This window comes from Heptranchias perlo, chromosome 32 (assembly GCF_035084215.1).
Source record: "Heptranchias perlo isolate sHepPer1 chromosome 32, sHepPer1.hap1, whole genome shotgun sequence".
Lineage (NCBI taxonomy): Eukaryota > Metazoa > Chordata > Chondrichthyes > Hexanchiformes > Hexanchidae > Heptranchias > Heptranchias perlo.
Window position 1 is genome coordinate 6,538,205 of NC_090356.1, and position 18,735 is coordinate 6,556,939.

Here is an 18,735-nt window from a genome sequence, read left to right on the forward strand (position 1 = left end):
AGACAGATGGGGCCTCGGTTTAACGTCTCATCCGAAAGACGGGACTCCCTCAGTACTGCACTGAACTGTCAGCCTAGGTTCCAAGCTCAAGTCCTGGAGTGGCCCTTGAGATCACGACCTTCTGACTCAGAGGTGAAAGTGCTACTCATTGAGCTAAACTGACACTTAAGCTGGCACCCGGTTAGTTTGAATTGCAGGAAACTGGTATTTGTGGCCTGGCTTCCTGTGTTTACTCCGTACAACCCAGCTCCTTTATGTCACCAGCAGAATAGGAGATACAATTTTCACGGGTCTACGATTGTGGCACTGGGCTAAGGCAGCTGCATTTAGCAGTGTGGACTCAGGGAACTGCCTCGCGAATCCACCAGTGTAAATGTGCCTGTCCCTCACCCCAGGATGTCTAATCCAACTTCCAATCATTCTGCAGCGTTCACAGGAATGATTTTCTGTGAGTGCCTGGTCTCCAGTATGTTTTTCTGAAGCCGATTTGATAAACAGGTTAATGACAGGATGTGAGTGTCTACCAGGGATTCCCCACTTCGTGAATCCCACAGCGGAGTTGGGAGAGGGGAGGGAGAGGGGTTGACGGACAGAGATAAGGTGCTTCTGTGCAGAGAGAGAAAGAACAATTATGGCATTTTTACAGTCTCTCATCACTCTCTCCTATTTATTTTTCTTCCTGTGGCTCCACCTAATATAGAGTCTGAACTCACGCGATTGCCATTGTTGAAAGGGAGGCAATCCAGCCTTGTGCTTGCAGCTTTAACCGGAGACAGACAACAGCTTATGACACCACAGAAGCATGGACCACTGGAGCTTGGCCCCTTTGCATCACAGAGTGCCCTCGACTGCAGACTACCTTCAGTATGAAATCTCCTCCTGTGTCAGCCATGGCTCAGTGGGTAGAACAGACAGAAGGATGTGCATTCACGTCTCACTCCAGAGACTTGACTTAATCTAGGTTGACACTCCAGTGCAGTACTGAGGGTGCGCTGCACTGTTGGAGCTGCCATCTTTCAGATAAAAGGTTACGCTGAGGCCCTAGCTGTCCTCTCATGTGGACGTAAAAGATTCCATGGCACTATTTTGAAGAAGAGCAGGGGAGTCCTGGCCAATATTTATCCCTCAACCACCATCACTAAGATAGATTATCTGGCCATTTATCACATTGCTGTTTGTGGGAGCTTGCTGTGTGCAAATTGGCTGCTGCATTTTCTACATTACAACAATAACTGCACTTCAAAAATACTTCATTGGCTGTAAAGTGCTTTGGGACATTCTGAGGTGATGAAAGCCGATAATATAAATGCAAGTTCTTTCTTTTCCTCCAAAGGAATCATCATCCTTGGCCGATTTGACATACCAGCTGACGATGACAGCGGGGCCTGCGAGAGAGCATGCTGCCATCCTGCTCGACCCCTCACCCGAAGCCCATGCACGGCTTGAGGGGGGCGGAAAAAATAAATGCTTTTTCAGACCTTAATGAAAATAAAAGCAATAATTCACACACTCTTCCTCATGCCTGAGGCCACGTAAACACTTTGTGCGTGTAAATGGAAGGTACAAAATTAAATTTTAAAGACTTGTGTGTCTATCACCCTGTTGAAACCATTTGGAGGCCAGGGAAGAAGAATGGGCCTACAGCAGCTGGGATGGAGACCCCGAGCCCTGTCTGACCTATTAAATTACAGAAAACAAACAAGCTGTTTGAAGAATTGAAATGAAGTGCCATTGACAGTGTTCAACGCAGCCCGAATAATCTTACAGTGTGATTCTGTAACCTCTGGGATCCCTCTGTGGAAACACTGACAGGACTGTCTGTCTCACTGCTCAGAGCCGAGCGTCACAACAAGGCTCTTTATCTGGGCTGAGATTACAGACTTTGTAGGAGAGACTCTGGGGGTTAAAAGAATTGAGAAGCAATTACAGCCAACGAGAGACCGAGCGTATGATGTAATTGGAATTTAATATTTAAATTAACATATAGACTATCTGGCACAAACTGTAAAGTAACAGCGTATTTTAAAAAAAATTGGTGTAACTGTTAAATGGGTAGATGATTGGCAGTAGATTGTCCATAGGAATTATGAACTTACTAATAATTATTGGGTAGAGTTTATGAATCAGAACTGGAAGCATGCATCAAGAATTCAGGGGCAAAGATCAGCACACCTCCCGCCATTTTGTATGCATTAAAATTAATGGAGCTCTAAATTGTAAGATCTGCCATCATGTACACTGGGCAAAGAACTTCTCGCTAACAAATGGCAAATTATTTCTCCTTAAGATATCATTTTGTAATGCTAAGCCTAAACAAACCATTGGTTAGGCTGCAGTTAGAATATTGTGTCCAGTTTTGGGTGCTTTACTTTAGGAAGGATGTCAAGGCCATGGAAAAGGTGCATAAGAGATTCACTAAGATGATCCCAGAGATGAGAGGCTTTAGTTATGAGGAGAGACTAGAGAAACTGGGGCTCTTTTCATTAGAACAAAGGTTAAGAAGACATCAGTTAGAGGTGTTCAAAATTATGAAAGGTTTTGGTAAAGTAAATCAAGAAAAACTATTTCCACAGGTCAGTGAATCAGTAACTAAAGGGCATAAATTTAAGGTCATCACCAAAAGAATGAAGGGAGGGGCTATGAGAAGTTTTTTTTACACAGGACTTGGAATGCCTCACCAGAAACTGTGGTGGAAGCAGAATCCATGATCATTTATAAAAGCCAAATGGGTAAATATTTGAGAATGAAAAATTTAAAAGAGTGTGGGGAAAGGCAGGAGAGTGGGACCGAGTGGAGAGCTCTTTTAGAGAACTGGCATAAGCACAGTGGGCCGCTTGGCCTCTTTCTGTGTCATAAAGTCTTGTCTATGATAACTTATGGAGCAAAGGTGGGTAAATGGAGTTGAGGTACATATCAGCCATGATCTAACAGGCTCGAGGTGCTGAATGGCCTAGTCCTGTTGCTATCTTCTAATAACTTTCTCCCCTCCGATTGCTGGGATATGGATCCCTTGATTAGATTCCAGTCTGTAACTCACTTCCGGATATACATTATTATATCTATAAACCACCCGTACCCTTCAATTAGATTCCAGCCTGTAACTCACCCTGAGTGACCATTATTTTATGTATCGTTACACAATGGCACAATGTGCCCATATACAGCACTTTATTGGTGTAGGATGGCACTCCTGGGATATGCCCACGTTCACTGCTCCATCACTGCAGCTTGGAGCCACTACACTGTACCCATTGAATCTTGACATCCTGACCCTGCCGGATAAGATGGGGTAACATGAACCTTTTTTAAAGGAGAGAGGAACGAGGAGAAAGAGAAGCGCTGGTCTCAGATCACTGCCCGGGTCTGCGGAATAGACTTTCACAGAGCTCTTTCCTCTTGTTCCAGTGGCTCGAATCTCAGGAGTGTGGAGCATGGAATAAAAGAATTCCGGGATCAAAGCAAAGAGCTCTTCTGCCTGAAAACAGCCCGATCGGAGATAAAACGAGGCTTTGAGCAAATCCAGTACACAAAAGAAAATGCAGCCTGGGAGGATGGCTCGTATTGCTGCAAATACTGCATGACACTTTTTCCCCTTAATTTTCTCCTCTCACCTTAAAGGTGTCAGCTGTGGCTCAGTGGTATCACTCTTGCCTCTGAGTCACAAGATTGTGGGTTTAAGTGCCACTCCAGTGACTTGAGCACAAAATCTAGGCTGACACTCCAGTCTTTTGGATGAGATGTTAAACCAAGGTGCTATTTTGAAGAAGAGCAGGGGAGTTGAGTTCTCCTTGGCATCCTGGCCAATATCACTAAAACAGAACATCTGGTCTTGTCTCATTGCTGTTTGTGGGATCTTGCTGTGCGCAAATTGGCTGCCACATTTCCTACATTACAACAGTGACTACACTTCAAAAGTACTTAATTGACTGTAAAGCGCTTTAGGATGTCCTGTGGTCGTGAAAGGCACTATATAAATGCCAAATCATTCTTTCTTATCAACAAGAATAACTTGCATTTATACAGTGCCTTTAACATATAAAAACATCCCAAGGTGCTTCATGGGAACGTAATCAGACAAAAACAGATACCAAAACAAAAAAGGAAACATTAGGACAGGTCAAAGAGGTAGATTTTAAGGAGCATCTTAAAGGAGAAGAGAGAGGCAGAGGGGTTTAGGGCGGGAATTCTAGAATGTAGAGCTTAAACAGATGAAGGCCCGGCTGCCAATAGTGCTTGAAGATATTGATTTTGCGGGAGTCAGCGCCTCACCCGAGTGGGAATTCTTCACGTGTGTGTGACTAGACAATAGGGAAATTCCACAATCCAGTGGTTCCGGAGGGTAAATGTTGCTTGCAAGGAGCCCTTTCCGCAAAGTCGCAGACACTCAGCAGTTTTGGCGGCACAAGGTGAATCTACCAATGGCACTTTACTAAAGCAAGAGTGCCTTAAAATTCAATATCGGGGCGCGAATGGCTTTTAAACTCTGGACCTAGATGTGAGTTAAATCATTTTGAACTGTTTAAACTCACAACACACACTCAGTGAAAATATGAAGCTACATGTGTCATGTAGGTAGTGTCGAAACTCCCAGCAGAGCTGAAAGCCCGCTTCAAGGGCCAACTTTGTGTAAATAGCTCTTTCCCAGGGAGTTAGGCTTTCATAGGTGACCTGTACCATTAACACCATTACCCCCTCCTGGTGGCTGCAGAGACCAGCTCCCACGTTTATTTACGTCTGCTACTCCCTAATGAAACACAAACTGCAGGGGCATTGCTGCCCCTCGCCCCCGCCCATAGTAGGCAGACACACGAATTTGTTATCACAACACACACACACAGAGCTAGAAGTGCACAGTTCTTTTTTCTGCTAACGGGGGAATTCAGTAACTAAGGCTGGGCATCGCTGCTGTTGCTGCTGCAGAGGTCTCACATTTACTCAGCTCTGCCTGGCTGAATTCCACTGCTCTCTAACAGATTGTGTCAAAAACACTTTTAAATATTGGCCCCCTTCTCCTTATACAGCTCAAGCAGAAGTAAATCTACGTTCCTTCATCGTCGCTGGGTCAAAATCCTGGAACTCCCTTCCTAACAGCACTGTGGGAGAACCTTCACTACACGGACTGCAGCGGTTCAAGAAGGCGGCTCACCACCACCTTCTCAAGGGCAATTAGGGATGGGCAATAAATGCTGGCCTTGCCAGCAATGCCCACATCCCATGAACGAATAAAAAACCCCACATTAGACATCAGTATCAAGGTAGGGTTACCAATCCTTCAGGTTTCCTGGAGTCTCCAGGAATTAAAGATTAATCTCCTGGACACCGCTGCAAGCAACCTGGGAGAGAAATTAGAGGGCCATTAAAAAAATTGTGTTTTATTTTCATTTGCTATGAACACTTTTGTTTATTATTTATAAAAATATTGGAGATTGGGGGGAAAGGCTATTTGATGGAGTGGGGCGGTTGGAGGTGGGAGGTCATGTGATGAAACCTCCAGGAATACGTCCAACCAGAGTTGGCAACCTCTAGTATCAGGATGTGGACCACAGACAGTCCACTTCTGACCCTGTTTTACTGTACTGGAAATCTAGTGAAAGCAGATTGAAGATTTATTTTCTTCCTATTCTCCCCCATCTCAGCTGAAGGTGTTGACTCATGGCTGGGGTACAGTTCCACCAGCACTAGCTGCTCTCCAGTAACTCACACAAATGGCCAGGCTTCATGAGTGTTGACAAGAGTACTCGACCTTCAGGGGATTAACAGCTGAGCCTAATCCTGCGCTCACTGAACGTCCTTACCTAAGCATTCTCTGGATAGCTATCAGGGGTTCGAACCTTGGCTGGGACTTCCTGGTCTGTGTGGCTCAGTATCATACCAGCCAGTCTAATTTGCTTACCATCAGGTAATGCATAGTGCTAAGGTGACAGCTGTGAGATGCAGGTTTGATTTCCCCCCCCCCACTACACTGAGTTCCCAATCTCACCCGGGGTGCTGTGGTCACAAGTGGAAGCCAGTACACCCCTATCGGGCAGGGGGAGGAACACAGAAACAATCCTCGTGCGCCTGCATCAGATGGATCACAGAGGTGTTGGCAGAGGCTTAGAAACAGGTTCAAATCCAGCCCAGGCTGCTAGTCTGCCATCCATTTTCATTTGATTAAGAAAGATGAAAGAACTTGCATTTACATTGAGCCTTACACAACCTCAGGACATCACCAAGCATTTCACAGCCAATTAATTACTTTTGAAGGGTAGTTAGTGGCAGCCATGTTTGTACATTGCAAGATTCCAACAACAGCATATGAGATAAATGGCCAAATAATCTGTTTTAGTGATGTTAGTTGAGGGATAAATGTTGGCCAGAATTTGAGGAAAATTCTCCTGCTCTTCTTCAAATAGTGCCGTGGGATCGTGCACATTCATCTGAGAGGCAGACAGGGCCTCAGTTTAATGTTTCATCCAAAAGACGGCACCTTCAACAGTGCAGCACTCCCCCAGTACTGCGCTGAAGTGTCAGCCTGGATGATGTGCTTATGTCTCTGGAGTGGGGCTTGAACCCACAACCTGCTGACTTCGAAGCTTAGAAGCAAGAGTGCTGTCAACTGAGCCATGGCTGACACCTTTGCAAACCGCCTTGGGATGTTTTTCTACGTTAAAGGTGCTATAGAAAGGCAAATTGTTTTTGCTGTTGTTGGATGCAAGGGTCCTATGCAAAGCGAGTTTTGCTAATCTCAGCACAGTTCTTGTGGGCATGGCCACACAGCACATAAATAGCACCAAGTTGGCGGCCGTAGGAAACAGAGAGGCTACTCTAGTGTGAGTGGAATATTATTGGGGAAGAGAACTAGAGATTTTACTCTGTATTGAGCAGTGTTATAGCTGGCCTGGGAGTGCTCGGTGCCTGATGCTGTGTGTCCAAAATGGGAAGTACTCCAATCTCCAGTACTAACGTCCCTCACCTGGGTGAACAAATAAATAGAAGTGTATTGGGAAAGAAAGGACTTCATCCCGTTTCTTGTCAAAATGGTAGACTGCTCAATTCTGCCTCTCTCCCTGTTACGATCTAAGCAAATGAGACGGAATAATCAGTGGGAGAACGTCTTGTGAGGCACCTACAGCCATGGTATAAGACACTGACTTCTCACATTGTGCCACACGACCTATCCCCCACCCCCCCATCCCCCTCCAGTCGTCTTCTAGTAACTTGAACTCTGTTGTTCTTTGCCTGCTTTGAGGTGCTTAGTTCCATCGTAGAACTTCCTCGCTTCCTTAGACGCAGAGGTACTGACTGCCAGAAAAGCTGAGTGAATGTACTTTTACTGAAATTGGACCTGTGCTATACTCTCAGCGGCGAATATCTCAATTTCACTTCATGGGTTCATGTTTACTTTCAATTCACTGGGTATCAGGCAAACATCGATAAATGGATTTTAAGAAAAGTGTTTCTTGAATGGATATAGTCGAGATTTTAGTATAATTGTGAAACCCAACAAGTTCTAATGTCAATCATTTTGCCAGCTTGGCTCAGCTGGTAGCACTCTCACTTCTGAGTCAGACCATTATAGGTTTAAGCCCCACTGCTGGACTTCAGCTTATAACCTAGGCAGACATTTCAGTGCAGCCATTGTCGGAGGTGTTGGAGGTTCAGATGTGATGGTTAAACCAAACGCTTTGGGACATCCTGAGGTCGTGAAAGGTGCTATATAAATGCAAGATCTATCTTTCTATAATGGAGCAATTAATCTCATGAATGTTCATTAACCCTTTGGGGTTCATCTGCAAGTATTAACCTTTTACCTTTTTCCAATGGGGACACCTTGACTGCTCGTGATACCTAGGTGAAAGGGATGGAAATGTCTTGACATTCACCAAGTACCTCGTTTTTGTTTTGTGAATGAAGGAAAAGTATTTTTTTTAAAGAACTAGTTATTGATGTTCTATGGTGTTACAGTGAGAAATGACAGATGGAATTAAGATCAGGTCTGCAGTGAACTGTGTGGTTTAACATCAGTAGCTCGAGTGCAGCAGCTGCAGCAGCCGCACACTTAGAGGCGCTGTGGGGCTGTCCTTAAAGGGACAGCCCCATCAGGGAATTCTCACACCAACTCCAATGGAGGGTGTCAGCCCACAGTGCTAACTATCTTTCCCCGTCTCAGATGCTGACCGACCTGCTGTGCTTCCCACCAATTTTCTTTGTTATTATTTCAGCTTTTCAACATTTGCAGTTTTTCCTGCACTCCGACCAATCCACAGGAATGAAAGCTGGTGTGGGAAGTTTATAGCCTTGAAACTGCCGACAGTTTCCTAATTCTGTGGTGCCAATCTTGGGCCTCTCCCAATTCAGTGTTGATGGGGGGTGGGGGGGGAGGTACCTGAATACCGTTTAAATGGGCTGATTTGTAATTGTCCAGCTTTGTCCTATCCCTCTGTGAATCATGCTGAATAATGTTAGTGCTTCATCACTTCATCACTTTTTTACCTAACAGTGCTTGTCAGCAGGCTGTTTGGCCATGGGAAGCGTCACAACCAAACCAAATTCTGTTGTCATCCGATAGCCTCACACACACAGTTTGTAGCAGTGTCACTGGGTAGTGATTGGGAATGGGAACCCCGGCAGATTTCTTCCTCCCTCGCTCAGGGGCACTGAGGCCAATTATAGTGTTCCCACCGCTGCCTCAGATAAAATGAGCTAACTCAGCACCGACAAGGGATTGAAAGTGGAATCATCTTACTCTAGCTTTGTACCATACCATGTGATGCTCCTACTCACCTGGCTACTAGGAGGGCCCCCTGGACTATTCCATTATTCATATTTTGTTTAAGGTGAAGGATGCCATGTTTTAGCATCCAGCGTCAGCATCAAACACTGCAATTGTTCCCATTTCCCCTCTATTAAGGGAACATCGGAGAGCACAGGACCTGAAAAGACTCTGCAGTCCACCTGGCCAGTGCCAAAACTGAATACCCCTCCATTACCTCAAGGAGCTTGCTTATCATTCAGTTTCCAGTTCTGATGAAGGGTCTAAACCCAGAACATTAACCGGTCTTTTCCCTTTACAGATGTTGACAGACCTGCTGTGTATTTCCAGCATTCTCTGTGTTTACTCCCAGATGCCGAGGGAAACTCCCCGGCCCTGAATTTCCATGGGTGTCTTCTCCCGATCTTCTGCCTTAACTTCCACTGAGAAAGCATATAAATGGGGGCTGAAGTTACGGCAGGAGATCGAGAGAACTCTCCCCTCGCAGAAATTGAGGGCCCCTGTGCTTCGCTCCAACTACAAAAACAGCACCCCCTATTGCACACATGTAACACTTCTACTCCCCACATCAACCAACCAGTGACCTCTTTCACTGAGTTGAGCAACTTGTTGAACTTTTAATAGGTTTGAACTCTCTGGCAGATAACCTGACAATACCGTACAAAATACTGGATTAATTATTATAGATTCAATCAGGCAAACTGCAACCAAATGGGGTAGTTTGATTGGCTGAATGAGCAAATTAATATTAGATCCCATCCTGCACATTAGTTTTGTCCATTATTGAGAAACCCAGGTGAAGGGCTGAGGTCCATAGCGCAGGACACTACCAAGGCTGGAAAGAGCTAAACAGCGGAAGCAACATGCTATAGACCGAGCTAAGCGATTCCACAACCAATGGATCAGATCAAAGCTCTGCAGTCCTGCCACATCCAGTTGTGAATGGTGGTGGACAATTAAACAACTAACGGGAGGAGGAGGCTCTGTAAACATCCCCATCCTCAATGATGGCGGAGTCCAGAACGTGAGTGCAAAAGACAAGGCTGAAGTGTTTGCAACCATCTTCAGCCAGAAGTGCCGAGTGGATGATCCATCTCGGCCTCCTTCTGATATCTCCACCACCACAGCAGCCAATCTTCAGCCAATTCGATTCACTCCACGTGATATCAAGAAACGGCTGAGTGCACTGGATACAGCAAAGGCTATGGGCCCTGACAACATCCTGGCTGTAGTGCTGAAGACTTGTGCTCCAGAACTAGCTGCGCCTCTAGCCAAGCTGTTCCAGTACAGCTACAACACTGGCATCTACCCGACAATGTGGAAAATTGCCCAGGTATGTCCTGTCCACAAAAAGCAGGACAAATCCAATCCGGCCAATTACCGCCTCATCAGTCTACTCTCAATCATCAGCAAAGTGATGGAAGGTGTCGTCGATAGTGCTATCAAGCAGCACTTACTCACCAATAACCAGCTCACCGATGCTCAGTTTGAGTTCCGCCAGGACCACTCAGCTCCAGACCTCATTACAACCTTGGTCCAAACATGGACAAAAGAGCTGAATTCCAGAGGTGAGGTGAGAGTGACTGTCCTTGACATCAAGGCAGCATTTGACCAAGTGTGGCACCAAGGAGCCCTAGTAAAATTGAAGTCAATGGGAATCAGGGGGAAAACTCTCCAGTGGCTGAAGTCATACCTAGCACAGAGGAAGATGGTAGTGGTTGTTGGAGGCCAATCATCTCAGCCCCAGGACATTGCTGCAGGAGTTCCTCAGGGCACTGTCCTAGCCCAACCATCTTCAGCTGCTTCATCAATGACCTTCCCTCCATCATAAGGTCAGAAATGGGGATGTTCGCTGATGATTGCACAGTGTTCAGTTCCATTCGCAACCCTTCAGATAATGAAGCAGTCCGAGCCCGCATGCAGCAAGACCTGGACAACATCCAGGCTTGGGCTCATAAGTGGCAAATAACATTCGCGCCAGACAAGTGCCAGGCAATGACCATCTCCAAGAGAGTGTCTAACCACCTCCCCTTGACATTCAATGGCATTACCATCGAGGAATCCCCCACCATCAACATCCTGGGGGTCACCATTGACTGGAAACTTAACTGGACCAGTCATATAAATACTGTGGCTACAAGAGCAGATCAGAGGCTGGGTATTCTGCGGCGAGTGACTCACTTCCTGACTCCCCAAAGCCTTTCCACCATCTACAAGGCACAAGTCAGGAGTGTGATGGAATACTCTCCACTTGCCTGGATGAGTGCAGCTCCAACAACACTCAAGGAGCTCGACACCATCCAGGACAATACAGCCCACTTGATTGGCACCCCATCCACCACCCTAAACATTCACTCCCTTCACCATCGGCGTACCGTGGCTGCAGTGCGTACCATCCACAGGATGCACAGCAGCAACTCGCTAAGGCTTCGTCGACAGCACCTCCCAAACCCGCGACCTCTACCACCTAGAAGGACAAGAGCAGCAGGCACATGGGAACAACACCACTTGTACGTTCCACTCAAAGTCACACACCATCCCGACTTGGAAATATATCGCCGTTCCTTCATTGTCGCTGGGTCAAAATCCTGGAACAACCTTCCTAACCGCACTGTGGGAGAACCTTCACCACACGGACTGCAGCAGTTCAAGAAGGCGGCTCACCACCACCTTCTCAAGGGCAATTAGGGATGGGCAATAAATGCTGGCCTCGCCAGCGACACCCACATCCCATGAACGAATAAAAAAAAAGTAGAAGAGAACATGAGGTAAAACAGGAAGTGGTGGTTAGTGACACAACATTTGAATTTTAGAAAATTGTAGAAGGAAAGAAAGACTGAACAAGGCGAGGAGTTCCACAGTTTCTAGATCTTGCTCAGCGCACCAGCAGTACCAAAAACGTCTGCAACTGGGAAAAGATAGATGAATAATAGATGAGCTTGGTAATAGGGCAACGGCAAGCTCACATTCTTTGCTACTGAGTCAGATAGCTGGATCTAAGTTTGTGAACTGTCATTCTAATCTCCCACTAAGTATAGCAGAGTTGAAAGTCCAACCAACTCTTTGCTGTAATTGGTCTGCAATCAAAGAGTGGCAGAGATCAATCAATGCAGAGAAAGGAAGTGTTATTCTGCGAATTGATGATTCATCGTTGGATTCTTGATACAAATCTCATGGGTGTCGAGAGTTATTGCTGAGGAGTTGAAGGGAAGGCAACTGAACTGTGCAGAAGGAGCTGAAAAAATAAGAGTCCCTGCTCATGCCTGCTTCACTGGCATTCAGTTCCATGCTCCAGTGCAAGCTTGAATGTCATCTGGAAGTCAACAGGGTCGAGTTGGAGGGGACTGGCCCGTTTCTGTTGATGGCTCCAACTCAGTGGAGACTTTTCAGTGTGATGCCACTTGCAGATTAATATACTTCGCATGTTATAAAGATTATAAATGGTGTCCAAGTGGATGCACTGTGGAACCATGTCAATCTGAGGATCAGCCCCTCTCAACAGGCCCATGAACATCTGTGAGTGAGCCGTGTTGACCTCAGCACCACTAAACATTACGGTCCTTGACATTCAAGAGTGCTTGCTGTTTTTCTTCCCCCTCTGTTCTGCTGGTCAAAGTTCAGGATTATTTTTGCCTACCTTTTAGTCCTGCAGGATCAAGTAGAAGGTCAGGCCATGTGTGACAACTCTCTTCAACAAAAAATATCAGCATCAAGAACCTATAGACCTTGACGCCACATTTTGTTTTTTTCCAGTTTTGCCTGCTCCTTCCTTGAAGGTGGCGACTCTTGCTGGGATCCGTGCCCATAGGTGATGCAACCTTCCAGTTCCACGCTTGTGTTGCCATTCTCCAGAGCTACCCCCCGCTGTCTGTGTGGATCTGTATAGTTATACAGATCAGGAAGGATTGAGCAGGCTAAGGCTCCTTCCTCTGGAAAAGAGAAGACTGAGAGGTGACCTGATCTTTAAGATAATGAAAGGGTTTGATAGGGTAAAGGTCGACAAAATGTTTCTACTTGTGGGGGAGATCAGAACAAGGAGCCATAAATATAAAATAGTCGTTAATAAATCAAATAGGGAATTCAGGAGAAACCTCTTTACCTAGAGAGTGGTGAGAATGTGGAACTCGCTACCACAAAGAGTAGTTGAGGCAACTAGCATAGATGCATTTAAGGGGAAGCTAGATAAACACATGAGGGAGAAAGGAATAGAAGGTTATGCTCTGATAGGGTTAGATGAAGTAGGAAGGAAGGAGGCTCATGTGGAGCATAAACACTGGCATAGACCAGTTGGGCCGAATGGCCTGTTTCTGTGCTGTGCATTCTATGTAATTCTGTGTAATTCTATGTATAAAAGAAGACCCCAATGCACTGTGAGAGACCGTTCCCCAGTCTGAGTGTAGATGCGGTGGACAGATGCCACTGTCCCAGAAATGGATGTAGTAAGGTAGATCTTACAATCAGACTGTTCTTATACAAACAATTACTCGTACCAAACTTCTCTTGCCACTACTTTAACACAGCTATTACGGATTAAAACTTACATTAAAATAATGCGGAGAGGAATTTTGTATGAGTGAGTTAAGCATTCATAGAAGAACAGGACCGATAGTGTAACTGTGCAGATAAAAATGCCTTTACACTCACACATACAGAGAAAACACTGAGAATAAACACTGAGAACATGCACATAGCTTTTATCAACTTAGCAAGATCATTTTTTTTCTTTAATTACCACCAACATTTCCTAATTTTTATTTCCCGCATTTTTCAAAGTCCAAGAAAAATTCCTGGGAAGTCTTTTGTTGAAAAACAAAACCCAAAGAGTAAAAGTAATCAGGTGGTGGTAGAAGAACACTAAATGTTAACCCTGTCAGGTGTTTTTTTAAATCTCATTCTTCCTTCCTCCTGTAGCACTGTGCAGTTATGTTGTCTCCATTATCTGTCCTGTGACACTTGCGATGACTTTGTAATGTTCTCACAGGCAGTGCGACCCACAGGGCTCAACTCTACCTGAGTGGGAGTTGCCTCCATCCTGTCCACAAGGGAGCAGTTTGATAAATGACTGGTTTCTCGGCCTGTCAGAGCACTGCTGTCTTCAGGGATCTTGAGGTCTCTCACAACATCTGATCACTGTCCCTGATGCCAAGGCAATAATCAATTTAACTGATCAGGTACCACGAGAAAAATGGAGGCCATGAACATGGACAAACAAAGGTGATAATAAAACGACTCGAAAAGAATCAAGGGATTCGGCACAAGAGATAGAGGAAAATGGTATTTGTGGTGATGGGTTTGCACCAGAAATGTTAACATAACTTCAGATACAATTAGATCTGTTATGTATTTTCTGTTTTAATTTCAGTTTCCAGTTTTTTTATTGCTCTTTTTAACTTTGCTGTTTGCATGCATGGGACAGCTCTGGACTGTGTGGGCCAGAGAGGAAGAGAACTCGTTTTGGCAAAAAGAAAAGAAAGAACTTGCATTTATATTGTTTCTTTCACATCCTCAGGATGTCCCAAAGCACGTTCCAGTCAATGAATTACTTTTGTAATGCAGTTACAAATGCCATAGGAATATTTATCCTTGTTCCCTCCCCAATTGTAAATGTGTGCATGTGTTTGTGTGTGTGTGTTTTTTTGTGTGTGTGTGTGTGTGTGGACATTGTACAAAGATAAGTTCAGGCTCGGCTATGATGCCATCCACAGTCAAATAGCCTGCTGTTGCTCACTGCGGAGGCACACGCGTGAAGAACGGCCACCTGCGTGAGGTGTTGGGAGGGCAGCTTCTGGAGTGTCAAGTATCAGAGTCTTTAAGAGAGGAAGAGAGAACATTGTCAAAAAAAGATGCCAACACACACCTTTAGAGGAGAAAAACAGCGCTGGGTTTTCTTGTTCTTGTGCTAGCATCGCCAACCCCGAGAGAAACTTGCCAGATATTTTTAAGACCAGTGGCCTGGGAGAACTGTTTTTATGACACATCATCACTCACATACGAGGCTACTCTCATTGTGTGATGTCCTGTCACTTCACACACATGCGCTCTCTGGCCAAAACATCATAGGAACAGGAATAACAGCTCCTCGATCCTGTTCTACCAGTCAATAAGAACATGGCTGACCTATACCTCAGCTCCATTTACCCGCCTTTGCTACATATCCCTTCATACCCTTACCTAACAAAAATCAGTCTCAGTCTTGAAGATTTCAATTGAACCAGCATCCACTGCCTCTTGGGGGAGAGAGTTCCAGATTTCAAATAGGAATTGGATATATACTTGAAAAGAAAAGATTTGCACAGCTATGGGGAAAGAGAAGAAGAGTGCGACTAATTGGATAGCTCTTTCAAAGAGCCTGCATGGGCATGATGGGCTGAATGGCCTCCTTCTGCGCTGTAAAATTCTATGATTTCCATTATCCTTTGTGCAAAGAAATGCTTGCTGATTTCACTCCTGAATGGCCTAATCACAGGCAGTCTGAGAACACACAGAGAACGGTGGGACCCACCGGGCAACTGATTTACAGAAAGGGCACCTGCACTGTCCACAACGAAATGTGGGGGAGCGACGCAGTTAGCTCGCTCGCTCAAGGCCCAGGCTGTATTACGGAAGCACTTTAAGACACAATATACTGCTGCTGTATCTTTAAATGCCCAGGGGCTCAACCACAGTGACAATGCCCCAGCCCTATCATCCAGTAATTGGTTTGTTTTTCGCACCTCATTATCTCTTTGTGCCCAGGGGAAGAAGTCTCTATCAGTTATCACTAATCGTATCTGCGTGGTAGTAATTCTAGGGAGCTTGCCGTAAGTGTCTGTGTCAGCTGCAGGAGCTCACAGAGTGGAGCGACTCACCTCATTGCTCCTCCACTGATGGGCCGTGTTTGGCAACAGAGTTAATGAGGGAGCACGGTGTTTAGACAAGACAAGAGATACAAGGAGATACTGCTCCTGTGTTCAAGTTCTGAGAAGTGAGACCCACAGAAGATAAACCTTCCTGTAGCCTTGGGCTACAGGTTTATTGACGGCACTTTTCTGTCTCATTGAAAGTGTGTGGAACTGTAACATTTTTGTAACCCTTTTTAAACAATCAGCTTGCGTTCTGACACAAGCCCCTGGTGGTAAAGTGATCTCCCAATTGCTTTACAGAGTTGCCTCTATCAGCTACCGTGCTGTCAAGAGGCAATCCTGTAAACCTAGGGTGTCTGAACTATGAGCTGTGCAGCCTGTGTCCCTGGTAATCTCAACCGTGAAACCCAGGCAGCTCAGTTCTGCTTGCGCTTCTCACTCACTGCTTTGTCCCCTTTGAATCTTGCGGGTCTGGAGGTTTGGGAAGGGCTGTTCTTAGTGCCAGTGCCTTAGTAGTGGATAACTCCTAAATCAGAACACCAGGATTTGTAGTATTAACAGCTGGAATACATACAAATGAATGTGAACATGGATCAAAACTCCCAAGTCCTTCTCCTCTGGCTCTCTACCGGTTATAGCACCTTTGCCTCCGTTGACCTGCTCAACTACTCCTCACCCCTGCCTGTGATGCTCTCGGTTCCACCAAATCGCTCACTGTCTCTCACCTCTTCCATTCCCTGCTACAGTCCTCATCCTCGTTGGGCCATAAACTCAAGTGCACCATCATTCGCTTTCAGATCTGGATCGCCCATGTCATGCGTTACAGGGTCTCTCTCCCCTCAGCCAAATCCTCCCATTATTCCAGGATTATCCTGAAGAACAAGGGCAACTCACAGCTTCTTTACTATGTGATAAACCACCCCCGCCCCTTCTGTAAACCCATTTCCCCTGCTCCACCGCCAGGATTAGACTGGAATTCTACATCTCTAAATTCAAGATCATCTGTGTTGCTGTCTCTGCTGCTTTCTCTCCCCTTTCACCTAATCTCCCACCAATCCTACCTCCAACCTCCAATCACTTTACAGTTACTCTCCATCTTGCCCCCTGCCCTCCCAAGCTCATCTCTTCCATGAGACTCACTTTCTCCCTTGATCTTTGCCCCACACAACTCCTGCATGCTCAACTACCCCTCCTACCCACCAGTTGGCTTTGCATAGGCACCGTCTCACTCTCATTCAAAACTGCTGTCATTGCCCCAATGTCTTCCTTACCGGACTCCTTTCCTCCAACCTGTATTAATGCCAATTTATTCAAAACTCAGCTGCCTATTTTCTATCCTGCACTAATCTCATTCACCTTTCACCCTCACCGTTACTGACCTACACAGGCTCCCTATCCCATAATGCATTGAATTTAAAACCCTCATCCTCACCTTCAAATCCCTCCATGGCTCTGCCCCACTGTATCTCTGAACCTCCTTCAACCTTATGTCCCTTCCTCAACTTTCATTTCTCTGACACTGGTCTTTTAGGCATTCCCTCTCCCTTTGCCTACTATTGGTGACAAAGGCTTCAGCTGCCTCGGTCCTACTCTCTGAAATTCCTTTCTGAAATCCCTCAGCTTCTCCTTTTCTTACTCCACTTTTAGAAACCTACTCCAAACCCAACTGTTTGGCCTCCAACCTTTTAACTTTTAAAAATTTCATTCTCAGGACGTGAGCATTGCTGGCATTTATTGCCCGTCCCTAATTGTCCTGAGAAGGTGATAGTAGGTCTTCTTCTTGAACCACTTAAGAGGTTTGATACAACTAAGTGGCTTGCTAGACCACTTCAGAGGCAGTTAAGAGTCAACTATGTTGGTGTGGGCCTGGAGTAGCATATGGGCCAGCCCAGGTAAGGACAGCAGGTTTCCTTCCCTTAAGGACATTATTGAACCAGTTGGGTTTTTATGACAATCTGACAGCTTGTCGCTTTTACTGGTACCAGCTTTTTATTCTTTTTTATACCGAATTTAAATTCTCAAACTGCCATGGTGGGATTTGAACTCATGTTTTCTGGATTACTAGTCCAATAACATAACCCACTACATTACTGTAACTGTCACATCATGGCTTAGTGATGGCTCCTTTATTCCTTTTACTTATTTTTTCATCCCCTATGTAAAACACTTTGGTGTGTTTTCTACGTTAAAGACACTACATAAATGCAAGCTGTTGCTCTTAAACATGCCCACAAGACTCTATGATGCACACCTATATTGTCCATGAGGACACTCCTGCTTCAAACAAAGTGATTCCAATGGTATAAACTGGGCGACATGGACATGTTGGGCCGAAGGGCCTGTTTCCATGTTGTAACTTCTATGATTCTATGAAATCAGAGGCACCAAGATCCCCCTCAAGAGAATGTTTCTCGTACGTCTCTGATCGTTGGGTGCCAGGTGCGGCAAAAATAAACAGCAGCTCATGACGTTAGCTAGGCTGGGTCTGCCATTTTGGTTCTGATTGTGGGGGGACTGACCTCTCAGCCCACTGGTTTCACATTGGTTTTCACCTTAACTGGCCTGTATTGACCTTTCCTTTCCTTCCATCTGGGGTGATCCCACCCAGATTCCAACAGTCATAATTATTGTGTGCGTGACCTCAAGGTAACTGAACCTGTTGTCCAAGAGCTGGGTTCTCTCCCTTCCAGCTGGGGAATTATAGGTCTCTAGGCCCAACTAGGTGCAATAGCAGGGGAGTACTCAGACGTCATGGGTCTTCCTGGGACCACCATACGTATGCGATGCAGCCATAATAGAGGGATGAGAGTTTAAGGATTATCACTGGAAGCTCCAAGCAGCCAATATGAAGGAACATAGCCCTTTGTGTCTATAATGGGGGCAATGTGAAGGAGCATGGCCCCTTTAAAAATCATGCTTGGTGGCTAAGTATTTATTATAAAAGATGATGATTCCTTTCAGCTGAATGAAATGAGTTTTTCTCCTCATGTAGATTAAAACAAAACAACCAAAGGGCCTTGCACGGCAGGCTAAACTTTAATATAAATTTTATCTGGCATTTAATGAAGGGAGACTGGGTAGAGTTACTTGTTAAAACATGACTTCGTAGCAGCGTCTTTGTACAAAGGCATCTCAGAA

At 45.4% G+C, this 18,735-nt stretch overlaps 1 protein-coding gene and 1 long non-coding RNA gene across 16 annotated transcripts in view; one reads left to right on the plus strand and one right to left on the minus strand.

Moving 5' to 3' along the window:
* Positions 1 to 3,159, plus strand: part of LOC137300966 (uncharacterized) — a 125,443-nt gene extending 122,284 nt beyond the window's left edge. For all 6 annotated transcript variants that reach the window (XR_010958195.1, XR_010958196.1, XR_010958192.1 and 3 more), the window contains one exon: positions 1,334 to 3,159. This is a non-coding gene — a long non-coding RNA (uncharacterized lncRNA). The remainder of the gene's footprint in view (positions 1 to 1,333) is intronic.
* prdm16 (PR domain containing 16) overlaps positions 1 to 18,735 on the minus strand; it is a 518,186-nt gene that overhangs the window by 241,650 nt on the left and 257,801 nt on the right. The window lies entirely within an intron of this gene.